The sequence below is a fragment of the Callorhinus ursinus genome, unplaced genomic scaffold (assembly GCF_003265705.2).
Source record: "Callorhinus ursinus isolate GAN/ISIS: 27379988/994484 unplaced genomic scaffold, GSC_fseal_2.0 scaffold54, whole genome shotgun sequence".
In the NCBI taxonomy this organism is placed as follows: Eukaryota; Metazoa; Chordata; class Mammalia; order Carnivora; family Otariidae; genus Callorhinus; species Callorhinus ursinus.
Window position 1 is genome coordinate 7,199,743 of NW_027397116.1, and position 24,467 is coordinate 7,224,209.

Consider the following 24,467-nt stretch of genomic DNA (forward strand, 5'->3'; position numbering starts at 1 on the left):
GAATACTTTAGTGCCTTAAGTGGTACATTCACAAGTGGAGTAGAGCTGTGAGGACCCTTTGGCAAGAAGTAACATAGGTAAGTGCTAACTGTTAGTATTTGTCTCTCTTCTTGCCAATGGAGATGAGACATTGTGCCACAGCAATTCAAATTCTATTATAAGAGAGAAATTAATAGGGTCCCACAAATGGTGGCCAGGTGCACAAATCAAATTAAACTCTTCTCTGTCAACAGGGATTGTTGTTGTTTTTTCTTTTTTTTGTTTTTGTTTTTGTTTTTTTAAGAGTAGAAGGAGAATATAGGGCTAAGGGCCAACTGTTAATTTCAGCTGTCACATACCAGTTGAATTATTCTGGTAAAAATAATAGTGTTTTTCACGTGACTTAAAAAGCCATGAAAATTAGGCACACAGAATATAAATCTCTACAAATACGAGAAGTGTCACAGAAGTGACCTAGGGAAATCCATTTTGGGATGAAAACCAAGAACTCCTCATCCTCAGTATTTCTGTTGTTATTTTCTGAGACTAAAGGGATAATTTGTGGGACTTGTCTCTAGCATGGCTTATGTATCTTAAATGTGTAGGAAATTAAGTAGAAAAAGATAGGGAGTGGATATGCAAAAAAGGGATCTCGATCATCCTTTAATTTTTTTTCATTAGATATGGCCTCTGAAGGGAATCTGATTGCTTATTCATTGTTTCACTCTGGCTCAGACTCTGTTTATGGCAGACAAATGAAATAATGGATTGGCCATTTGTTGGCTGATGTCAGCAGCCAAATTAATCAAACTGAAGGAGGAGTAGCAAAGATTGCTGATACAGTTATATGGAAATAACTGAAGAAGAAAAGAAAGGTGCAATTGTCCACCTAACTTGTTTCATGGTTCAAGCTGAGTACATTGACATATTTATAGCTAAAATCCCCAAATTAAACCAATGGTGGACCTACATCTCCAATGTTCTCTCCATGTTCCATTTTCTTTCCATCATATGCCACTGATAATCCATGTGACTGAGTTGGGTGACTTGATTAGCAAAATGTGCCTCTTGTCTGAGTTTTTTTTAACTTTCTCAAAAACCTACCATTTCTTTAAAATTTCTGTTTCCTAATTAATGGTAAATAAAAGTAATGCTCTCTGAGCAATCAGGAATTTAAAAATAACTTTATCTCTACATTTTCCTCCCTCCGTCTGCTGCTATTTATTATTATTTAAGTTTTAATGTTTTGGCAGTAAACTGGTTATTTCAAAAGCATTTCTAAGATTTAATCATAACTCATAGTTGAAATATATATTAAGGCATGATAATATCTGTTTTCCTCAACCATTAATGCTTTACATAAACAGACTATTTAAAATCCTGATATTCATTTGTTTTCTTTTTCTGAGTCATAAACAGCATGGACTAGTTTATCAGAATATTTCCTGCATTAACATTCTCTTTCTCTAGATTCTCTTCCCTGGGATGATACTGAGCTCATTGCCCTCAAACCCAGTCTTCCATATTCTAAGAGGACACTGGCAATGACTCAGATAGTGAGATTCTGTTGGGGCTCTTTGTGTTTCCTGTATGGATTAGTTGAAGATGGAAGGTTCTTTGGAGAAATTACTTGAGAAGTAAGAGCACTTTTCCTCCATTACTATTTAACTTAGGATTTTTTATCCCTAAGTCCACACTTTTGGATCAGACAATGAGCTGATAGATCTCCCTCTGTCACTGTCTCTGTCTCTGTCTCTGTCTCTCTCTCTGTGTGTGTGTGTGTGTGTGTGTGTGTGTGTATGTCTATACACACATATATATTAAAATCTACAATATATATTAATATAACCTTAATATATTAAATACATAGAATAAATAAAATGTTTATCAAATATATATTCTAATACAGATATGAGTGTGTGTTATTCTTCAAATAATATCCATAAACAAATTTTATTTACATACATCTGTTTTTTTCACTTTTGAAAAAGTGTAAATTATGGTATTCCTTTAGTGTTTCAGGTTAAATCTTTTATATGCTAGGCAATTTTCTAGGCACTAGGGATACAGCAGCAGCAGTAACAACAAAAATCCCAAAACTAAAAACCAAGCAAGCAAAAAAAACCCCAAAAAACAAAACAAAAAACCTAAACTTGTCTTCCCAGAATCTATGGATATTCTATGAGAAGAGAACAGACAATAAACAAATAACCAGGCACATGGATACTGTGTCAGTTGCTGATAAGTGCTGTGAAAGGGGGAAAAAAACAGGGTATGGGGAATGAGAGGTGTGTGTTGATTTCTATTTTATGTTGGGTTGCATGAGAGGTAGCTTTTGACCAGAGTACTGAGGAAAGTTAGAGAGTAAATGGTTTCTTCAATAGGTTCAAAATACAATGACGAGCAGGTGTGAAGTCTCTGAGATTAGATCTTGCTTAGCATATAGAGGAAAAATAAACAACTAGTATGACTGGTGTGAAGTGAGCTAAGGGGACTGTAGAAGGGGATGAGGATAAAGAAGTATCAAGGGATAGATTCACAGGCCTTTTTAGGCTCATAGAACTGAGTTAAATTTTTTATGCTTAATGAGATGGGAACCAGTGAGAGTGACATGATGTGACTTAAATTTTAAGACATACTGGCTGGCAGTCGTGGGGGAAAAGTAGTGGTATCATTATCGAGGTTCTCAATTTGAGAGACCATGGTCCATAAAAATACTCTCTGAGGTCTATATCTCTTTTATGTGTGCAAGAAAGCAAGAACAAAAGTTTTAGGTATGATATAGAAGTTAAGTAGTTTTTTGTTCTCATTTGGACTTCTCTTGCTGATTTCTCACTATAAGGTGAAGATGAAACATGTTGGTTCATAAATGAGGCTTGAATATGGATTGAATCAGGATTGAATAACTGAAGTTTATGTATGTCTTCATAGTTTGTCACCATACAGAGTTAGGCACTCTAGAAAATGTGTCCAAAAGTACAAAATCAGGGAGTGAAATAGTTGGTCAAGCCATTCCCCCTATTTAATTTTCTAGTCTAAACTACTACTAAGCACAAACTGAATTTAATTTTGCATGAATCCTTTTTCATGATCACTCTTAAACTATAAACACAGAAAAAAATACTAGATATAATACCATATAAACTAAGAAAACACATAGCCAAACACAGAGAAAAGGAAATCTCTAAATCCAAATGCCAGAAACTAACAGATAACTCAAATCCAGAAGGAACCTTGAAGTGATGCTCAGAGGACTATCATATATAGCCTAGAGTCCCTTGAGGACAGGCCATTAGAAGAGAAATCCCTGCAGACAGACCTAGGCAAGAACAACAACAACAAAAAATGTTGCTGATTTGTTCTGGACAAAATTATAAATAATTTCATGAGAGAAAAATCAAGAACCTAAGTCTGCACCAAAAGCAAGTATGTGGTCAAAATTTATAGTCAATGCATAAAGTAGGAATAACAAGCTTTGAAATTAATTTTAAAAACTTATCTGAGACCAGAAGAATACACTGGACTGTCAGGCTTAAGGAAACAAACAAAAAAACTCAGTCACTCTATAAGAATAATTCTATACCCCTGGATACATGGAACAAAGGAAAGAAATAAATTACTTACTAAAGATGAGAGAATGAGAGAATATGATTATAAGATACTAAGAAATAATGTTAATAGAATAATTTGAAAGATATTAATAAGTAAGTTTATAGTTTTTTAAATATAATCTTGTTAAAGTAATTGAAGAAATAATTTGATATAATGACGAATCATAAATGCTAATGAAACAAGAATAGTTGAAAAATAAAATAAAACTACTTGAAGTAAAAATGTAGTCATTGAAAAAACAAAACCCTCCATGGATGTATAAATTGAATATAAGTGAAGAGAGAATTAATAACCATAGTTCCGAGGAAATCACTTGGAATGAAACATAGATATACATAAATTTAAATTATGAAGAAGTCAAGAGACATGGGAAATAGCATGATAAGGTTCAAGATACTTTTACTAAGAAAGACTTTCATGGAATGGAGATAAAAAGAATTTGATGAGTGACAGTCTTCAAGAAATAGAGACAGAATTATTTGGAATTGAAGAAAGACTTGAATTCTCAGATTGCAGAAGCATACTATTTCCCAAGTAGGATGAAGAAAACAAATTCACATAGAGACACAGCATAGATGAATTTGGTGCAGAATATCAACTTCAAAGAGAAAATCTTAAAAAGCAGCAAAAAAGGAAAATAAAGTTACCAATTAGCATGATGACAATTTACTTCTCATAAGTAATTAGAGGAGCAAAAAAGACAGTGGAAAGATATTTTAAAAATTCTGAGGAAAACAAAATATTAACTTGGAGCTCTATATCCAGTTAATTATTCATGAGTGAAAGGTAATAAAATAGAAAAATTCTCAGATAAAGAATGAATAAGCTTGCAACTCACAGAGCTTTGTTGAAAGATCTTCTCCGTTAAGACCCTCAATAAGATTAAGCCCAAAGAAAAGAATGCAATACAAGAAGCAGTGGTGAGCTTAAAAGTTTGTAAACAAGTGGGTGAATATAAATACACTTCACTGTAAAACACTTAAAATTACAGTGATTATTTTAAGAGGGTTTTAAAAACAGAAAAGGATTTGACAAAATTCAACACCCTTTTATGATAAAAACATTCAACAAAGAGGAATAGAAATGAACTTCCTCAACCCAATAAAGGGTGTCAATGAAAACCTCAGCTAACATTATGCTTGATGGTGAAACTCTGAAAGCTTTCCCCTAGAGATCAGTAATAAGACAAGGATGTCCAGTCTCACTTCTATTTAGCACTGTGCTGGAGGTTCTAGCCATGGCAAGTAGGAAAGAAAAATAAATATAGGCATCCAGATGGGAAAGGAAGAATTAAAACTGTCTCTATTTGCAGATGACATTATCTTGTATATAGAAAACACTCCCAAAATCCAGAAAATACTATTAGAGTTAATAAAGTTCAGCAAAACTGCAGGGTTCAAGATCAATATACAAAAATCAATTTGTATTTTTATACAGTAGAAATGAGCAATCCAAATATGAAATTTAAAAACATTTTATTTGCAGTATAACCAAAAAGCATAAAGTAAACAAAAGAAGTATAAACATATTCAGAAAACTACAAAATATTGTTAAAAGAAGTTAAGAAATACCTAAATAAATGGTAAGACATCCCATGTTCATGGATTGCAGGACAATATTATTATGATAACAATACTTTCAAAATGATCTATGTATAGCTGAATGTAATCCCAGTCAAACTCCCATCTGGGTTCTTTGCAAAAATTGTCAAGTTGTCCTAAAATTCATATGGAAATTCAAGGGACCCAGAATAGTGAAAACAATCTTGAAAAAGAACAACATAGTAGGAGGACTCACACTTCCCAGTTTCCAAATTTATTACAAAGCAATGTTAATCAAGAGAGTGTGGCACTGGGGCACCTAGGTGGCTCAGTCAGTTAAGCCTCTGCCTTAAGCTCAGGTAATGATCCCAGGGTCCTGGGATTGAGCCCCACATTGGGCTCCCTGCTCAGTGGGGAGTCTGCTTCTCCTTTCCCTCTTCCCCTCCTTCCGCTCATGGTCTCTCTTTCTCTCTTTCAAATGAATAAAATCTTAAAAAAAAAAAGAGTGTGGTATTAACATAAAGATAGACATATAGATCAATGGAATAGAGGGCAGAATAAAATAAAACCATGTATTTATGGTCAACTAATTTCCAACTAGGATGTCAAGACCATTCAGTGAGTTAAAAGTCTTTTCAACACATGGTGAGAACGGATAGCCACAGGCAAAAGAATGAATTTGGACGCTTACCTCACATTATACATATAAATGAATTCAAAATAGATCAAAGATCTAAATGTAGAAGCTAAAACTATAAAATTCATAGAAGAAAATATAGGGATAAATCTTATATTCATATTTGACAATGGAAGCTGAGATATGACACAAAAACACAAGAAACAAAATTAAAAATAGATGAATTGGATTTCATCAAAATTAAAAATCTTTTGTGTTTCAAGGATACTACCAAGAAAGTGAGAAACCAACCCACAGTATGGGAGAAAACATTCACAAATCATAGATTTAATGAAGACCTTGTATCTAGAATTTATACAGAAAATTTGCAACTAAATTATAGAAAGAAAAATAATTAAAAATAGGCAAAGGATCTAACTAGAGATTTCTCCAAAGAAGATATACAAATGACTGATAAGTACCCGAAAAAATGCTCAAAATGATTGGTTATCTGGGAAGTGCAAATCAAAACCAAAATGAGATACTACTTCACATCTATTAGGGAGACTATAATCAAAATGACAGATAATTTCAAGTGTTAGAATGTGGTGGGAATGCAACCTGCTAGTTTGTAAAAGGTGATATAAAAGTAAATGTAAATTGAGGATGTAAAATACTTTGGCTGCCCTTGAGGATATTCTGTCAGTTCCTCAAAAGGCTAAATATAGAATTATATGTGATCCAGCAATTCCATTCCTACCTATGCGTATACCTAGGAGAAATGAAAATATATATCCTCACAGAAACGTGTATGTGTTCAAAGCATCATTCTTCATAATAGCTAAAAGTGGAAATGACTTATATGTCCATCAACTGATGGATGGTATATAAAATGTGATATATCCATACAATGGAATATTCAAGCAAAATAGAGATATGAAGTTCTAATACATGCTGCCACCTGGGTAAACTTGAAAACATCTTGCTAAGTGAAAGTCAGACACAAAGGAACACATGTTGTATGATTCATTTTTTTTTAAATGTGCAGAGTAGGCAAATCTATAGAGAGAAATTAGATTAGCAGTATCCCAGGGCCAGGGGTTGGACTTATTTTAAGCGATGCTGAATATCTTTTTAGAGGGGATGAAAATGTTCTAGAATTTTTTGTGGTGATGGTTGCAGAGCTCTGTGAATATATTAAAAGGCTGTGAATTGTATACCATATTAATTAATTAATTAATTTGAGTTTTTATTTAAATTCCAGTTAGCTAATATACAGGGTAATATTAATTTCAGGTGTACAATATAGTGATTCACACTTCCATACAACACCCAGGGCTCATCACAAGTGCACTCCTTAATCCCCATTACCTATTTCACCCATCACCCCATGGACCTCCCCCTCTGGTAACCATCAGTGTGTTCTCTGTAGTTAAGGGTCTGTTTCTTGGTTTGCCTCTCTCTCTTTTCCCCATTTGCTCATTTGTTTTGTTTCTTAAATCCCACATATGAGTGAAATCATATTGTATTTGTCTTTCTCTGACTTACTTCGTTTAGCATAATACTCTCTAGTTCCATCCATGTCATTGCAAATGCCAAGATTTCATTCTTTTTTATGTCTGAGTAATATTCCATTTTATGTGTGTATATGTGTATGCTTGTGTGTGTGCGTAAATATTTACCACATCTTTCTTATCCATTCATCACTCAACAGACACTTCTGATGTTTTCCAGGAATGGGAGAAGATATTTGCAAATGTGTATCTGATAAAGGGTTAGTATCCAAAATATATAAAGAACTTATAAAATCCAACACCCCAAAAATGAATAATCCAATTAAAGAATGGGCAGAAGACACGAATAGACATTTTTCCATAGAAGACATACAGATGGCCAACAGACATGAAAAGAACCTTAACATCACTCGGCATCAGGGAGGTACAAATCAAAACCACAATGAAATATCACCTCACACCTGTCAGAATGGCTAAAATCAACAACACAAGAAACAAGTGTGGCGAGGATGTGGAGAAAGGGGAACCCTCTTACACTGTTGGTGGGAATGCAAGCTGGTGCAGCCACTCTGGAAAACAGTATGGGGTTCCCTCAAAAATTTAAAAATAGAACTACCTTATGATCCAGCAATTACACAGCTAAATATTTACCCAAAGGATACAGAGAACTAATTCAAAGGAATACATGCACCCTAATAATTTATAGCAGCATTATCTACAATGGCCAAATTATGGATTTCTGTACTTCAAATGGGTGCATTTTATGATATGTGAATTATATCTCCATAAAGCTGTGGAAAAAGTTAGTAATTAAGTACTAGGCATAAACATGGAAGATTTTGGGAGAAATATTTTATTAAAAAAATTTGTTTTTATGTTGCTCAAGAAAATTAATATTGGTAATTAGGCTGTTAATTTAAGCCTATATGTTAAAATTTTTAGGGCAACAACTAAAGAATAGAAACAAGATATTTAACATAAACCTGTAGCAGGAGGAAAGGAAATGACTAGATCTGAATTAGTAGAAGGTAGAAAAGAGAAAACAAAAAGCAATGAAAAACAACATAAATCCCAAAATATAAGTAATTACAAAACATGTAAATCATCTAAACTTGCCTTTTAAAAATTTTGATATTGGGGCGCCTGGGTGGCTCAGTTGGTTAAGTGACTGCCTTCGGCTCAGGTCATGATCCTGGAGTCCTGGGATCGAGTCCCGCATCGGGCTCCCTGCTCAGCGGGGAGTCTGCTTCTCCCTCTAACCCTCCCCGCTCTCATGTACTCTTTCTCTCTCTCTCATTCTCACTCTCTCAAAATAAATAAATAAATCTTTAAAAAAAATTTGATATTGAATGAATAAGAAAGAATATTTTCTAGAAGAGATTTCTAAAGCATACTGTAGGTGCAGAGAAGCTGAAGGTGGAAGGGTACAAAAGAAATCTCTCAGGTAAATGTTCATTAAAAAAAAACCTGGGGTAGCAATATTAATATCAGACAAGGTATATTCAAGGCTTAAAGCATTCTCACTTTCATTACTTAGTGATAAAAGTGATGTTTTTCTAGGAAAATAGGGTAATTTTCAATATCTAGAAAATAGTTGAAAAAAGTGTCCGTAAATAATAGGTAAAACTATTAAAAATAATATGGTAAGAGATTTGAACTCAACTTTCTCAGAAACTGATAAACCAAATAAAAATTAGTAAAGTTAGAACATATTTGAACAACCACTTCAATCTAATGAGCATATAGAGAACCATGTATAATTTGGCAATGCACTCTTTTACAGCACCCCTGGGACATTAAAATAAAAATTAAAACAACGAAACATATATTGGAACACAAGGGAAGTCTCCACACATACCAGTCAGTATCTAAGTAGCTGATGTATATTGATCACAATGAAATAAACACAGAAATGAATAAGACACATAGCTCTATTCCCTCACCTATGTTTCAACACCAGAAGACACAAGTCTAAATAACTTATGGGTGAAAATAAATCATAAGGGCGATTGTACAGCATTTAATACCGAATGCCAGTGAAAACGCTGTATGCCCAAACGCTACCGCTAAAGCAAGGTATTGGTGGCCAGTTATATCCTTAGGTATTTAAGTTAGAAAAGAAGATATACTGAAAAGAAGTTACGATTCACTTCACGTATAAACAACAAGAATTAAAATGAAAAAGGAGTAAATTCTCATAAAGTAGAAGGAAGGTGAAGTAACTTCATTTGATTAGATTATTGGCATCAATAGTCCCTCAGATAATTCAGGAAATAACACAACATATACATAGGACCTTGGGCATTCTCCATTTCTTCTCAATCTTATCACCCACAGGAAAAAAAATCATACTTTATGGCTGATATTACATGTAGAAAAATAAAAGAGGCCTAAAAAGACCAAATTATTCCCAAAGTCAAGAAGGTAGTACCAGAAATCGATGCTATTACTGCTATCAGTACCATTGCAATTACTTCTTTAAAAAATGGGCTTGGAAAAAAAAATATTGGGCTTGGGAACCTCCTTGGCTCAGTCAGTTAAGCGTCTGACTCTTGATTTCAGCTCAGGTCATGATCTCAGGGTCCTAGGATCAAGCCCCAAGTCGGGCTCCATACTGGACATGGAGCCTGCTTGAGATTCTCTCTCTCCCTCTGCCCCTTCTCCCCCTCAAAAAACAAACAAATAAATAAAATAAAACTTGGGCTTAATATTGATAAATTGATTTTTAAAGATCAGTTTCTTTAATGCATTATAATGAACAATATTTGAAATAGTATAAATAATAATTACATTGAGAAAAAACAAACATCATGCTGTGAGGCAGAGCTCAATGCAGCCTGTAATAAACTTTGTTTAGCGTTATAAAATCTATGAAAATTTTTACATAGGATATATAAAATTGTTTGAGTAATTCTTAATATTTTTGAGCTTGGTAATTGAAGGCAATAATAAAGGCCTGGTTCAAATTATTCTTTCTCTTTTACTGACCGTATTTAACTTATTATCCATTTACATTTTAGTTTATCGTTCACATCATGTTTATCAGTAATAAAACTGCTTTAAAATACTGCAATTTGGACTTTTTCCCCTTTTTGGTACTTTTTCACAAACACACTTTGTGACATATGAGTGAGAATTTGCTGTGCTTTAAATAACTCTTAGCTCTTCAAATAAATATAACATTGCATCCTTTATTCTGAAAGATAGCTGATACATTTTTAAAAATTATTTGGCTATTTCCTATATGTTCTGCTCTGCTAAAGATCATGGGATTTGGGTTTAGAAGCCTTGTGTCCTAGCTCAATCACTAACTAGCTCTGTAACCCCAAAAAAGAAAAATCTGTGAACCATTGTTTTTGAGCTATAAAACAGAACATGTACCTCACAGGATTATAATAGGAATTAAATTAGATAATATATGTGAAAGTCACCTGTGAACTCCCAAGATGTTGGTAATGCTGTCACCATTATCTAGGTATTTGATAGGCTTACTTGGTTTTCATCTGCATATTCACTGAGTAAAGACACAGCATTTTATTGTCACTGGTTCTAAAAACCAAAATGATATGGAAATCCCAGAACAGAAAGTTAAAGCAGCAACTTAGGGTTTTGCTCCCCTTACTTCATCCTGTGATTCCCAAGATGATTTGAGGGAAAATGCCAGAAACAGATCCATAAACTGCCCAGGAGACACACTATAAACACGAAACAAAACCAGACTTCTGTCAGAGCAGGTGATCAAAACATTGGACAAGTTCAGGATTGAAAACTGCAATCCCAGATGGTCTCCATCTAAGGAGCATTGTGTATAGGGTGATAAGTGACTTGGGGAAACCTGTGGCCTACATGTGCAAGTCATCTCTGAGAACCAAGGACGCGCAGGTGGCTGGTTCTGGACTGCACACTGTACCTGTCTTTGTAATAATGCCTGCAGCTCTGCACTGCCTTTCATCAGGGTTTCTTGACAAGCTTTGCAGACACCACTGCAGCTTTTAGAGGAGATGTTAAACCCATTCTGGAGAGAGAAATCTTGGAATCTCCTAATGAAGTACATGTTTGAGAGTTGCACAGTGGGTTGGAATAGAACAAAGACATTCTGATAGTCCTCTCTGAGTGAATATGGTGTATGGCTTGTTTTTTATTTTTATTAAAACCAATCTCTGTTTAAATTTGGCTTAGAAATTAAACAAACATTTACAAAGCACTTACTATGTGTGGGACACTATGCAAGGCCCGAGGAATACACTAGTACAGAAATGAGTACAGACTAGTTCCCCCATAAAAGGAATTTGTATGTAAGGGATACAAAGGCATCCATTCATAACTTGCAAAAAATGTAAGCATTGTAATAGTGGCATAAATAAATGTTAAGTGAGCATAAGAGACAAAGTAATTTTGGCAGAATATTTGTGGAAAACTTCATGGAATAAATGGCAATAGAACAGTTAATTGGAATTTTAGAGAAACCTAAGAAGAAAGTGCAGATAGAAGAATAGTGTAAGTAAATGTTCATTTATGTGAAAATTTATGACAAAGTTGTAAATTAGCCAATCGTTTGGGATTAGTAAATAGTCTGAAGTGACTAGATTATAAAGCATAAAGACTAAGAAACAAGAATGATTATGGAAAGTAAGTAACGTAGGAAGGGTGGGGGTCAGATTGTGAAGACCTTGAAACTGAAAAGGAATTAGTTTTCCATTCCATGGAAAATGGGGCAGGGATGGGAGACAGGTGACCAATGTGAGTGTGATCATTCTGGTGCAAATGTAGTCTGTGGATTAAGAAAGGAGGGACAGAAACAGAGAGGGCAGTTGAATGGCTGCTATAATGAATCAACTGAGAGATGGGGCTTGAAATATGGAATCAGGCATTTTAGGCATAAGATATATCTTCTCTCTGATTAAATCCTGAGGTTTGGAGAAGAGGAAAGTTGAACATAACTTCAAGACCTTTTGGCTGGTAACTGAGTGGATCATGATTCTATTAACTAAGAAAAGACACGAACATGGACAAGCAGGTCTAAGATGTGAAGGAAAATATTAACTTAGCTTTTGATATTTTAAGTCGCATGTGCACCTTTAAAAAGAAGACAAGTATGAAGTCACAAATTAATCTTGATTTAAATAGAAAAATCCCTTATTTTCCTGTAAGATTGGTAGGTCCTTGGGTAAGAGTGAAATTGGAGGATTACATTCCATATGTTAAATATTTAAAAGTTATAAATCAAGGAGTGCCTGGGTGGCTCAGTCAATTAAGCAAGCAGCCAACTCTTAATTTCGGCTCAGGTCACAATGATCTCAGGGTCTCGTGGAGCCTGCTCGTGATTCTCACTCTCCCTCTCCCCCTGCTCCTCCCCCTTGCTCATGCTCTGTCTCTCAAATAAATAAACAAAATTTTAAATAAATAAATAAATGTTATAAACCAAGCCACAAACTGTTAAATATAGTTTAACCTCCTATTGTGACCAAATTGCCTTCATATCAACCTTGATGGCTAGGTTTGAATTAAAATTCTGTGCTAAAATGTGATGACAGTAGCTTCGGAAGAGCCTTCCATCCCTGTTGGTTCTTATCTTGGCCCTGTCTATGCAGCATGGGCCTCAGGTGCCCTTTTGGGAGGCTCCAGCTTGCAGGCTTAAGCCCTGTCCACACCCTCACTGCCTACATCCCCCCTTGTCACAGACAACCACTCGTTGGCCATCCCTAGTACCTTGGGATACATTGCACACATCAGAGGGTAGTTTGGATGGAAGGGTGTAGGCCTAAGGTGAGCACATCCTATTGCGCCTGCAGACTACTCACCCTGTGGAGTATCTAAAGCCTGGAGTCCAGAAGAGGGCTCCTCTTGCCCTGGTCTAAAGGCAGTGATGAGAAGACACTCCTAGAAAAGTAGATTTGGAGTCTCACACACTCGGGGGAGCAAATGAAATAGACTACATAGAGGAAGAAAAGAGATGGAGCCATAGAACCTCATGGAAGAGGTAAATAGTATAGAATCTAAAGATGGAGCTCAGAGGAGAGGATCGAAAGGTAACACATACAGTGTACCCTTTCAAGAAGTTTATCACAAGAAACGAGAGCTGGAAGAAAAGCTTACAAAGGATGAAGAACTGAGTAAAGTTTTTAATTATTTAAAAAATTAAATTTTTTTAATAAGAGTAGCGGTCAGTTTTTCTTGTTAAAGTATCTTGTTACAAGTGTAAAAGATCACCAAAATGAGACTTGAGGTAAAAAATATAGTGCCATTTAGAACAAGTTTAATTGATTAAACCCAAGATTCGTAAACCCAATGACAGTAAAAATAGAAACGAGGCCAGAAATATCCATTATTTTTTTATGAAAAGAGGCTGTACCGAATACAATTTATGCCAACTTTAATGAGTAAAGTTTGGAAATAGAAGAGAGAGTTTCTGTAAAGGATGGAGTTTAGGGTATTTCAGTTAATACCCTAATGTTGATTTCTCAATGTTATCCAACTTTATAAATGAAGCGGGAATGCCCATGCTTCTGGGAAGGAAAGACGGAGCAAGTATACTTTCTGAAACAACAGCTCTGCTAAGAGAAAAACAGAAGAGTATAAATTACACCCCAGCATGGGGCAGCTGGAGCCTCACTCAATGCATTGGACAGACAAGACACAAATATGCAACTAACACAAGAAGCCATTGAATCATCCATCGCGAATTTGAAGTATTTTAGTGATAAAGACAATAGATCAGTGTAGCTAGGCCGGGAGTCCATGGGTCCTAGGATTTAGCCTGACTTTGCCCCTCGGCTGTTTGTAAACCAGGATAAGACATTTAACTTACAGCCCCAGTTTCTTCATTACCATGTTGGGCTATGGGTTTTCCCATCCCCAAAGCAATCTGTTGTTCATGCAATTTCTTTCTTGGAAAGGTAAAACAATTAAAATGCTGAAAGCAGGGCCGGATGGGAGGGTGAGAGCCCTGAGACTCAGCTGCCCATTTACACTTCTCTTCCCATTTCTGATGCTTTTTCAAAAGGCTCCTAAATGTCTCTGTGTTGCACAGTTGGAAAATATTTGAGCTAGATAATCTCCAAGATCCATTCCAAATATAAATCCGATGACTCTACTAAGTCAGGTACAACTTTGCAGATGAGGTGGGGCTTGAGTGGGCCTTTGAAGCTGGGCCGTATATTTGGATTAGTGGGTAGGAAGAGTGAAGATATTTAAAACAGGAAGAGGAGCATAATAAAAGAAATAGTGAAAGGAATAATACTGGTTTCCTTGGCAGAGGATGTGTGGAATAATAAAGAGATTTTTCTAACTAAACTGTGGGGATTGTAAGGTAGATCAGTGGGAAATAAAATTTAAGTACAGGGCACTTGCATTTCATATGAGAGAAATGTTATTCCTGGAGACTTTGTACAACTGGAAAACTCAAATAATTCAAAACGAATTTTCCCAAAGGGGGGATGCAGTTTTGGAACTTATAAATTTATAATTATTTTAGTGTATATTTTCTTTGAAGTTACTTTTTACATGACTGAGGGCTCTTTTCTAAATTAATGTTGGTGGTTTTTTTTTTTTTTTTCCTCTCTGTGGTGCTTTATCCTATCTTACTTCCACTCTAAAGTTCTTGAATTTGGGTTTTTTTCAGCGTTAGCTTTAGCAGCACCATTTAATGAACTTGGATAACACTGTGAAAAGATACAGAAAATGAGATTTGAAATGATAATAACAGTGCTTGCTTAGGTTATGGAACCAAAAGTCACTTTTAGAAATTCTGATGCAAGTAATCAAGAGTGGTTCTCATAATACTGACAAAGGAGTGTTTGTTTCTTTTCACTGGTCTCGTAGGTGATGGCAATAACATAAACACAGGTTGCAATTAACTCAGTTTTCAAATTATGCAACTCTGCAAGAATTAAATAAATCAGTTCAAAATTGGTATAAACATTACTTTAATCCCATAGTTTCAATTATTTCATAAGTTAGAATCTCATCTGTATGTATTGTGAAACTGGTCTGAGGGCAGGGGATGTATGCTCTTTATCCCTAACACATCTTAGCAGTAGCCTTTGAAGAAATAGACATTCAAGTCAGCATTGCCTAAATGAAGTGGAATTGTTCCATATAGTTCATGCTGGGAGGAGGTAAGATTGCAGAGTGAAATTTCATAATTTGGATGCTCAGGACCTGCTTGCATGCTAAACATAAAGGCAACACTTAATCAATGCTAGTCAATTGCTGAGTTGGGGGCAGGCATTTCGTTTCATACCAGTTTTACGCACTGCTATCTCCTGTGAAGCTATCCAGGCGTAATTAGACACACAGTGACTTGTGACTATGAATCCCTGTGCAGGATTCAAGGAAGAAGTATGTCTTGGACAGGGAGCAGAGTGAGGTTTGGTGCTCAGTTGGGCTGGGATGACATATGGGAAAAAAAGCATATTGAGGCTGGGATGAGTGTAGCCAAGAAGAAAGGTGAAGCAGAGTGTAGTGCAAAGCATGCAGCTGGAAGCGAGTTGGGGACAAAAGCCCAATGTGAGATAGCTTTGTCTAGGCATGCCAAAAGCCTAGGTGAAGAGTGGAAAAATCAAATCAATCATTGGGATGATTCAAAACAGCCAGATGTGTGTTGTCATCAGGGTCATCACGGGGTGGGGGCGGGGGCAGAGTGAAGGCAAATATCAGTCTTCCCACACTCCCTTCAAATACTTCTATTCAGTTGAAATCATACTGAAATGGAATTTTAAATAGAAATAAGTCGTAGGAGAGCTCTGCATGATCAGCCTATAAGGAGCTTATGGAAAGGTGGGGAGCAGTTACCACTCTTTATCTTAGTGGCCCTTAGAGCAATATCAGGGGCTTTGACTTGTTTGATTCTAGTGAGATAATTGTATGTTAGAAATTATTGAAGGGTTAATTTTCTAAAAGTAAATTTCATGTTGTTTACTTTTAATCCTATTTTCTGAAAGACAATGAGTTCTACGTAATACGTAATGGCAGGAAAAATATAAAAATGCAGCTATAAATGAACCGAATGATCTGGAATAATTCAACATAGGCCTATACAATGTGACATTTAAAAATAAAGTCTAAGGGTTTCTGGGTGGCTCATTCGGTTGGGCGTCTGGCTTTGGTTTCAGCTGGGGTCATGATCTTGGGATTCTGGGATCAAGCCCCATGTCTGGCTCTGTGCTCGATAGAGAGTCTGGTTGAGGATTCTCTCCCTCTGTCCCTTCCCCACTCTCTCTCAAATAGATAAATAAATCTTTACAAAAATAAAAATAAAGTCTAAGTTAAAACTTAGGGCAAAACAAGTGTACCATCAAAATGAAGCCACAGAGTGTTCTTTTGTTTGTTTTTTTGTTTGTTTTTGTTTTCTTTTTTTTGAGAAACTCTCTGTGACAAGTTTAGCTTCTTCCTAAGGCCAAAGGCTGACTTACATACCCCTTAAACTTCATAATAGAATGTTTTGTTTGGCCAAAATATGATTTTGTATTCTTTTGTTGTTGTTGTTGTTTTTCTACAATATGATTTTGAATGCGTAGTAGTAGAGAGGAGTGGAAATGAGTAGTAGAAATGAGAAACGAGTAGAAACGAGTAGTAGAAATGAGTAGTAGAAACGAGAAACGAGAACATAGTAAAGAAACGAGTAGCAGAAACCAAACCTTTGGCCTTTTGGTTTGACCACAAGAACAGTAGTAGTCAGAATTCATTTCCAAGTCAGACCTCAGATTCCCAAGCCAAACTATCAAGCAAATAGTTCAATTAGGAATAGAAGTTAGGTTTTTAACCTAGGTTCAGAAACACTTGAAGGGATCTTTGAGTGAAACAGATACAGAAAACAGAAGATGAAGACGGGGATGCTGACATTTGGAGCCCTTGGGACCAGGGGTGCCTAAGAGCTCAGTGGTGAGGTCCACAAGGATATGGGCATATAACATGAGAAAGGTAAGGTGTAGGCTTGAGGGAGGACTTGATGTTTTTGACTGCAAGTACTGGATGCTGCTACCATTTTTATTCTTCCTCATCTGATGGGGGGAGAAACTTACTCCAATTTTCTCACTCAACGAACATTTCTTCAGTGCCTGCCTTGCTCTGTGCCAAGCATTGTTCCGAGTGACAGGGATACAACAGGGAACAAAACTAACTTCCTGGTTTATGGGGCTTACATTCTAGAGTGGAGGATAGGCAATAAGCAACAAACAAAAAATGGATACATGATTTGTCTCATTTTTATAAATCCTTTGAAGAAAAATCAAGGAGAGTAAGTGAGGGGAGGGTGTTGGGATGGGTTTCCAGAAAAGCGAGCACTGAATTAGGAAAAGGTAGTTGAGTACATTGGTATGTACCATTCAGATTGTTTTCTATAACCTCTTTCTAGGAACCTACAACCTATTTGCCTTTTTAGGTATCTGAGGCATTTCTAGACACAGCAAGAAATAAAGATATTGCTTAATTAAAACCCTATTTTGCACTGAATCAGGGTGAGAGGAAAGGGGAATTATTAGCTTTGGTGTAGGTAGGTTGAAACAGGAATGGTAACTAATACTTTTTCTTTAATACTTAAAAAAAAATCGAGATATAATTCACCCACCATAAATTTAATCTTTTTAAAGGTGTTCATTTCACTGGTTTTTAGCATATTCACAAGGTTGTACAACCATCACCACTGCCTACTTCCAGAACATTTTCATTACCCCCAAAAGAAACTGTATACCCATTAGCAGCCACACCACATTATCTCTTCCTTTCAGCCCCTGGAAACTAGTAATGTACTTTCTGTCATCGTGGATTCACCTGTTCTGGACACTTCACAAAGATGGAATATACATTATGTGGCCTCCTATGTAGGCTTTCTTTCACTTAGCATGTTTTAAAGTTCATCCATGTTGTGGCATGTAACAATCCTTCATTTCCTTTTATGGATTTTATTCCTTCATATCATTATATCATATTTTGTTTATCCATTCATCAGTTCGTGTATATCTGAGTTATTTCCACTTTTTAGTTATTATGGATAATGGTGCTATGAAAATTTGTGTACAAGTTTTTGTTGGACATATGTTTTCAGTTCTCTTGTACGTCTACCTAGGAGTGGAAATGCTGGGACATAAGGTAACTTTATGTTTACCTTTTTGAGAAATAGCCAAACAGTTTTTTAAAGCAATTGCAACATTTGCATTTCCACCAGCAAGGTACAAAAACTGCAATTTCTCCACATCATCTTCAGCACTTGCTGTTGTGTGTCTCTTGATTATAGACTTCCTGGGTGGGTGTCAAGTGGGCACCTCATTGTGGTTTTGACTTGCATATTCTTTCTGAATGACTGATAATGTTGAATATCTTTTCAAGTGCTTATTTGTCATTTGTATGTCTTTTTTTGAGAAATGTCTATTCAAATCCTTTGCCCATTTTTTAATTAGGTTAATTGTTTGGTTTTTTTATTGTTGAATTATAAGTTTCCTTTATATATTTGGATACTAGACTCTTATCAAATACATAAAATACATAATCTCCCATTTTCTGGACACGGCTTGTAAATTTGGTGCTTATTCTGGTTGGGAGATCTTTGTGCCCTGTTAGAGTAGAGCATTACCAGTCCATTCTGATTAGTTGACTTTGGTTAGGTTCATTCTTAGCCTATTCCTCCACTGTGTGTCAGATGGGCTTGTCTTCTGTGTGGCTGCTGGAGTTAGGTTATATCCTGTTATTAGGCTTGAGTATGGGGAACCTTTGGAGGATACCAAATTTAAATAAGAATGGTGGCATTAATCAGCAGACTCCCTGAAGACGGAAGGTGGAATACTGAAGTGCCAAGGAGAGGGGAGAGTCTGGAGGAGGGAGAAAGGAGCAATAAAGACAAACACATTTCCCTCACAATTTTCCTTAGGATCCAGCTTTGACCATTAGTGAGATGAACTACTCACCGCTTTGTAGGCAAGATTACTTCCGTGCCGTACTTAAAATACATGGTATAGTGATTATGCTAGAGGTGTCTTTTTTTTTTTTTTAAGGGAACTACAAGATGTAATAATTTATTTAGCTGGTGAAGAAAGGTTATTTTTCTATAGGTGCAGAGAGAGCCATCTCTCCTTCCCGTTTTCTCATTTCAGATTGATAAAAGGCTATGTATCTCAAAGTAAAGGATATCTATAATTAAATTTTCAGAGGACAATCATTGGGTTCCTTAAGACAACTTTGTCTAAAGCATCATAGTTGAAAACAAAGTATAACAAAGATGAGGAAAAAAAGACATTTCTTGACCACTTCTAAAGTGCCTAGGTGTGTTTATCCAATAAAAGCGACTCTCACCCTATACACTCCAGTTTAATCTGTATCCCTATATTGTCAAACACATCACCACCTCAATCCACTAAATAAAGTAGTCAAGGTGATGGTTAACTTGGTGCAAATAATACAGCTTCTGTTTGACTGAATCATACTATTTTTAAACCAAATCCATTCTTAAGAGATCATTGTATCCATAATAGGTACTCCAAAAACATAGGGAATGTTGTTAGTAGGTAAAATGCTACATTAAAGAAATGGTATTATTGAGGGGGAAAAAACTGTCTTCAATCAGAACGTTCTTTTTTGAGGATAATGACAAGATTATACTGATTTCATAAAATGGATGAAAAAAATCAAGGTGAAAAATGAAGGCTCTATAGACTTAACACAACAGAGACCTTCTTGATTCCTCTTGTTTGATAATGTCCCATAGCCAAGTACACTTTTCCAAAATGAACAAATCATTAGCCAGTTAGAAAAACATGAACTTTGGCACTTGGGGAAATTCATGGGGGGGGAGGGGACATGATGGTTTTATTCTGTGGCTGGGTGCAGTGGCCCAGTTCACAATTGGAAGGTGCTTTCTTTCAGATTATCGGCATGTAGCTTGAGAGCCCCTGAGAGGGGAGCTTTGTCATCTCTCTGTCCTATCCTGGGCCTAACATTCTTTTGGCTCTCTCTAAATCTGTGAATAATGTCTGCCTATACAACTGAGAGAAATTTGTCATCTTCTCAATGGTGATATGTCATCACATTCATCCCATACCTACAGCACATCCTAGCCATCGGGGGCTTGAATGAAAGCGCACTTGTGTTTGTCAAACTGTCTACAAGAATAGACATGGGGTTTAGAGGTAACCCCTTTCCCATCTCTCAGAAGAACAGCACAGAGACAAGAGCTCTACAGTTATTTATTGAACTTGGATTTTCAATCATTTGCGAGGCACAATAATGCCTTCTCTTGGTTGCTTTTTTTTTTTTCTTTTAGCATTACAGTACTTCATTATTGCCACAGGGGGAACTGTTGGCTTAATTTTGCTTTGGAGACACTGCTGCTGAAATTATTAAGCTAATGATTTATGCCCCCTGTGATACAGCAATCTCTTGTGCTTAAAATGGTTACTATGTTTTGTTTACTGTTTATAACTACCAGCGGTTATGCCACAAAACCCCCCTGCAGTTTGCAGGGTTTATTTATCCCTGTGGATCTTTAGAAACCACTGATTAATATAGAAAAAATTAGGATGGCTTATATTTTAAAAATCTCATAAGCTATGAATTAAACCACTGTGCTCTGCTATATAGGAAGAAAAGTTCAGTGAGAATGAACAATGGATGTCAAAACCTACTGACTCTTGTATTTGCTTCTGGTTTTATCAAAATGGAAACTATGAGTGCTTTTCAGGAATACAGTGCTGTGACTCCATCAGTTTTGGGCTATGAGATCACCAGCATTTCCCCTTGGGTGCCACACATTTTACCATATTAAGGAACCACTTTGCTTAGAGAAATGTTGCACATGTTTAAAGGCTGTTAAGTTTGATGGCTGGCAGAACTCTCCCATTTAACCCTGAGGCTGGGCCTTGGTGAAAGAAGGCTTTACAACTGGTCTGCATTTGGGGTTCTGAAGTGCTTTTTGTAACCGAAGGATTACACAGGGCAGATGAACCTTGGGGTAGGGAGGGATATGATTTGAGAGTGTTGATTTGTTTAAAATGGCAAAATGGTTCTTATACAATGTTTAGGCCTTGACCCTGTTGCCTCCCCAAGAGAAATAAAGAAAACATCACTGTTGTTTCAGGCAGCGTAGCCCAATTCCACACCATCAATCTTAGGTATCACTTGCTTGTACTTCGGTTACACCTTCCTGCTGCCTCCTGAACCCTATCAGTCCATTTGGCTTTGTTTCCACTACAAAATAGTTCACCCGTCTCTCTCTTGGACAGCTCCACATCTTAGCTCTTCCTCTGATGAGCCAATTCTGGTTGTTCACTGGGCTCATTTTCTCTGTGGTCTGATGTGGTCCATTTAAACAACGAACGCCCTTCCCTAAGTGGACCTCTGGCATTCCATATGCCAAGCCAGGCCAAGGTACAAGACAAGTCTGGCATTTTGCAGTAGGGTTGGGTGCAATGACAAAGCATTTCTCAGTCTGGGGTCTAGAAATGTGATGAATGTAGACAACATTGCTCAAAAGGCAGGACTTGAACAAATTAGTGTGCAAGTAGGAAAGTGAGGAAGAGACCATGAGTATGGGAACCAAACTACACTTAAAATGTGAACATCTTTGTACAGCTTTAGCCTTATGTATTCCCTTGGTACAGAACTTTCTTTACCAAAATGCAGCCAAATATTTAAGAGGAAGAGATAGATTGATCCCTGAAACACCAAACCGGGGAGTAATAAGATCTGTTTTATTTCTCTTCATAACTCATTATTTTTCTTCATGAAGATGAAAAATTTGGGCATAAAAATATTTACAGTATTATAATGTGTGGGAATATGGAAAACATATTATCCAAGTAGCAATTTGAAGTGGAAATACGTAATTTCATAAGTAAGTGTTTTCATTCGGTATGTATTTTCAGTTAGTTTTAGAATTACTCCCCTTCTTGTATTAGAAAGTGACAGAAATAGAAATTCTAATGTTATATGCTCTCATTCTTTTAATGAATTCTATGTTTAATTTTTATTTTAACAGTTTTTAAGAAACTGAATTGTATATAGCCTATCCTTTGTAGTCTTGCAGATCACTTTTTATTAACTCAAAATGTGATTTAATTACAGATTATTTTCAAATCACAGAAAATCCAAACACCAGTATAGTATGTGATTTGAAATTTTATACAAACACAAAAACAGATTAAATATAATGCTTAAGAAGCATGACAGGAAAAATGTCTGTAATATGGAGGATTTTCTAGCATGAACAATTCCAGGCTTTAGTAGACAGATACTGAGATTAGACTTCTCAGCTAATCAACAGAATAAATTTCATGTATCCTTAGTGAAAATAACTTAAAAGTTAAGTGCTTTTTCAGGGAAACCAATGACCAATAATTAGGTATGCCAACAAAGAAACACTTGATACTACTTTTTAAAACATTATTTGGGATGATACATTTTCAGTCTACAAGTATTACAACATTTCCTTGCAACATTCATCTTGTAACATTACTCTAGACAATAATAATTATATTAGGTATTGAGTGTCTCTTTGTATCCTAACAGCTCCTCTTGTTTCCCTAAGGCCACAGGAATTTGAAGATAGGATGTGTAATCTAAAGATGTCAGAGACACCTTAAGATTTCTCAACATCAAAACATCAAGAACTTTATTACTGAAGAAGAAGAGAATCCAGAGGATTCCTCTCACTTGTTACTTTTGGGGATATAAAAATAAATAGGAGATGATGAGGCTATGGCATTACTCTGATTTTTTAACTTAATTAGCTTTTATTGGCATGTAATATACATACAAAAAATGTACCAACTTTAAGAGTATGATTTGATGAGTTTTGACACATTCAGTTGTGTAACCACCACCATCATCAGGATATAATACATTTTCATCATCCCCAAATTTTCCTCATGTTCTGAGTCAATCTCCAAACCTCTCCAAATCTCCAAACCTAGACATTCATCTCCTTTATTATTCCAATTTTGTCATTTTTTAAAAAATTTCATATAAATAGCATCATACAGCTCATGTAGTATGTCAGTATAAAGACATAGCATAATACTTTTGAGATTCATTTATCAGGAGTTCAACCTTTTTTTAGTAATGAATAATAATCTATTATATACGTATAATAAAATATGTATATCTGTGCACCATGCGATGGACATTTTAGTTGTTTGCAGTTTGGGGCTATATTAAGAGTAAACCTTTATGAACATTTAACTACAAAGTTTTGGTTTGTTTTGTTTTTTATTTTGTGGAGATATATATATCTATTTTTTTTTTCCTCAAGTAACACCTAGGAGTAGAATTGCTGGGACATAAATTGTTTTTTAAAGTGGATGTGATGGGCACCTGAGTGGCTCAGATGGTTAAGCATCTGCCTTCGGCTCAGGTCATGATCCCAGGGTCCTGGGATCAAGTCCCGTGTCGGGCTCCCTGCTCCTTGGGAGCCTGCTTCTCCCTTTGCCTCTCTCTCTCTCTCTTTCATGAATAAATAAATAAAATCTTTAAAAAAATAAAAAAATAAAAAATAATAAAGTGGATGTGATATTTTGCATTTCCACTAGCAATACATGTATGTAATTTTTAGTTGCTTTATCTCCTCTTCTGCACTTGAAATTGTGTTTTTTTTTTTAAATTTCAGCTATTTTAGTGGGTGTGTAGAGGTATGTCACTGTGTTTTTAATTTCCATTTGCCCAATCATTATTGATGTTTAGTGCCCAATCATTATTGATGTTTAGTGTCTTTATGTATGCTTATTTTCCATTTGCATATCTCCTTTGACAATTTGTCCAAATCTTTCCCCATTTTTTAACTGTAATTTATTTTTTTTAAATTACAGAGTTACAAGTGTTGTTTGTGTATGCCACATGCAACCCCTTTATCAGATACATATTTTGAAAATACTATCAGTATGTAACCTTCCCTTTTATTTTTTTTAAATGCTATGTCTGAAGAGCAATTTTTAAAATTTTTGATGAAGTCTAACTTAGCATTGTTTATTACTTATGCTGCTTATTTCTATCTGAGAAATCTTTAACTCAAGGTCATAAGAATTTTCTGCTTCATTCTAGTAGTTTTAAAATTTTAGTTCTATTATTTAGATGTAGCATGAATTTAGAATTTAGCTTTTCTGCATTATATGAAATAAGGAAGGTTTGTTTGTTAGTTTTGCATATGAATATCCAGTTGTGGCATTTGTGGAAAAGACTATCCTTTCCTCTTTGAATTACCTTGACATCTTTGTTGAAAACCAG

The 24,467-nt window shown here is 35.7% G+C and overlaps 1 long non-coding RNA gene across 1 annotated transcript; it reads left to right on the forward strand.

Annotated features, from left to right (window-relative positions):
- On the forward strand, window positions 1–23,003 carry LOC141371046 (uncharacterized). Its single transcript, XR_012375655.1, has 3 exons — window positions 1–77; window positions 1,450–1,616; window positions 22,777–23,003. It is a non-coding gene; the product is annotated as an uncharacterized lncRNA (long non-coding RNA).
- Window positions 23,004–24,467: the final 1,464 nt, after the last annotated feature.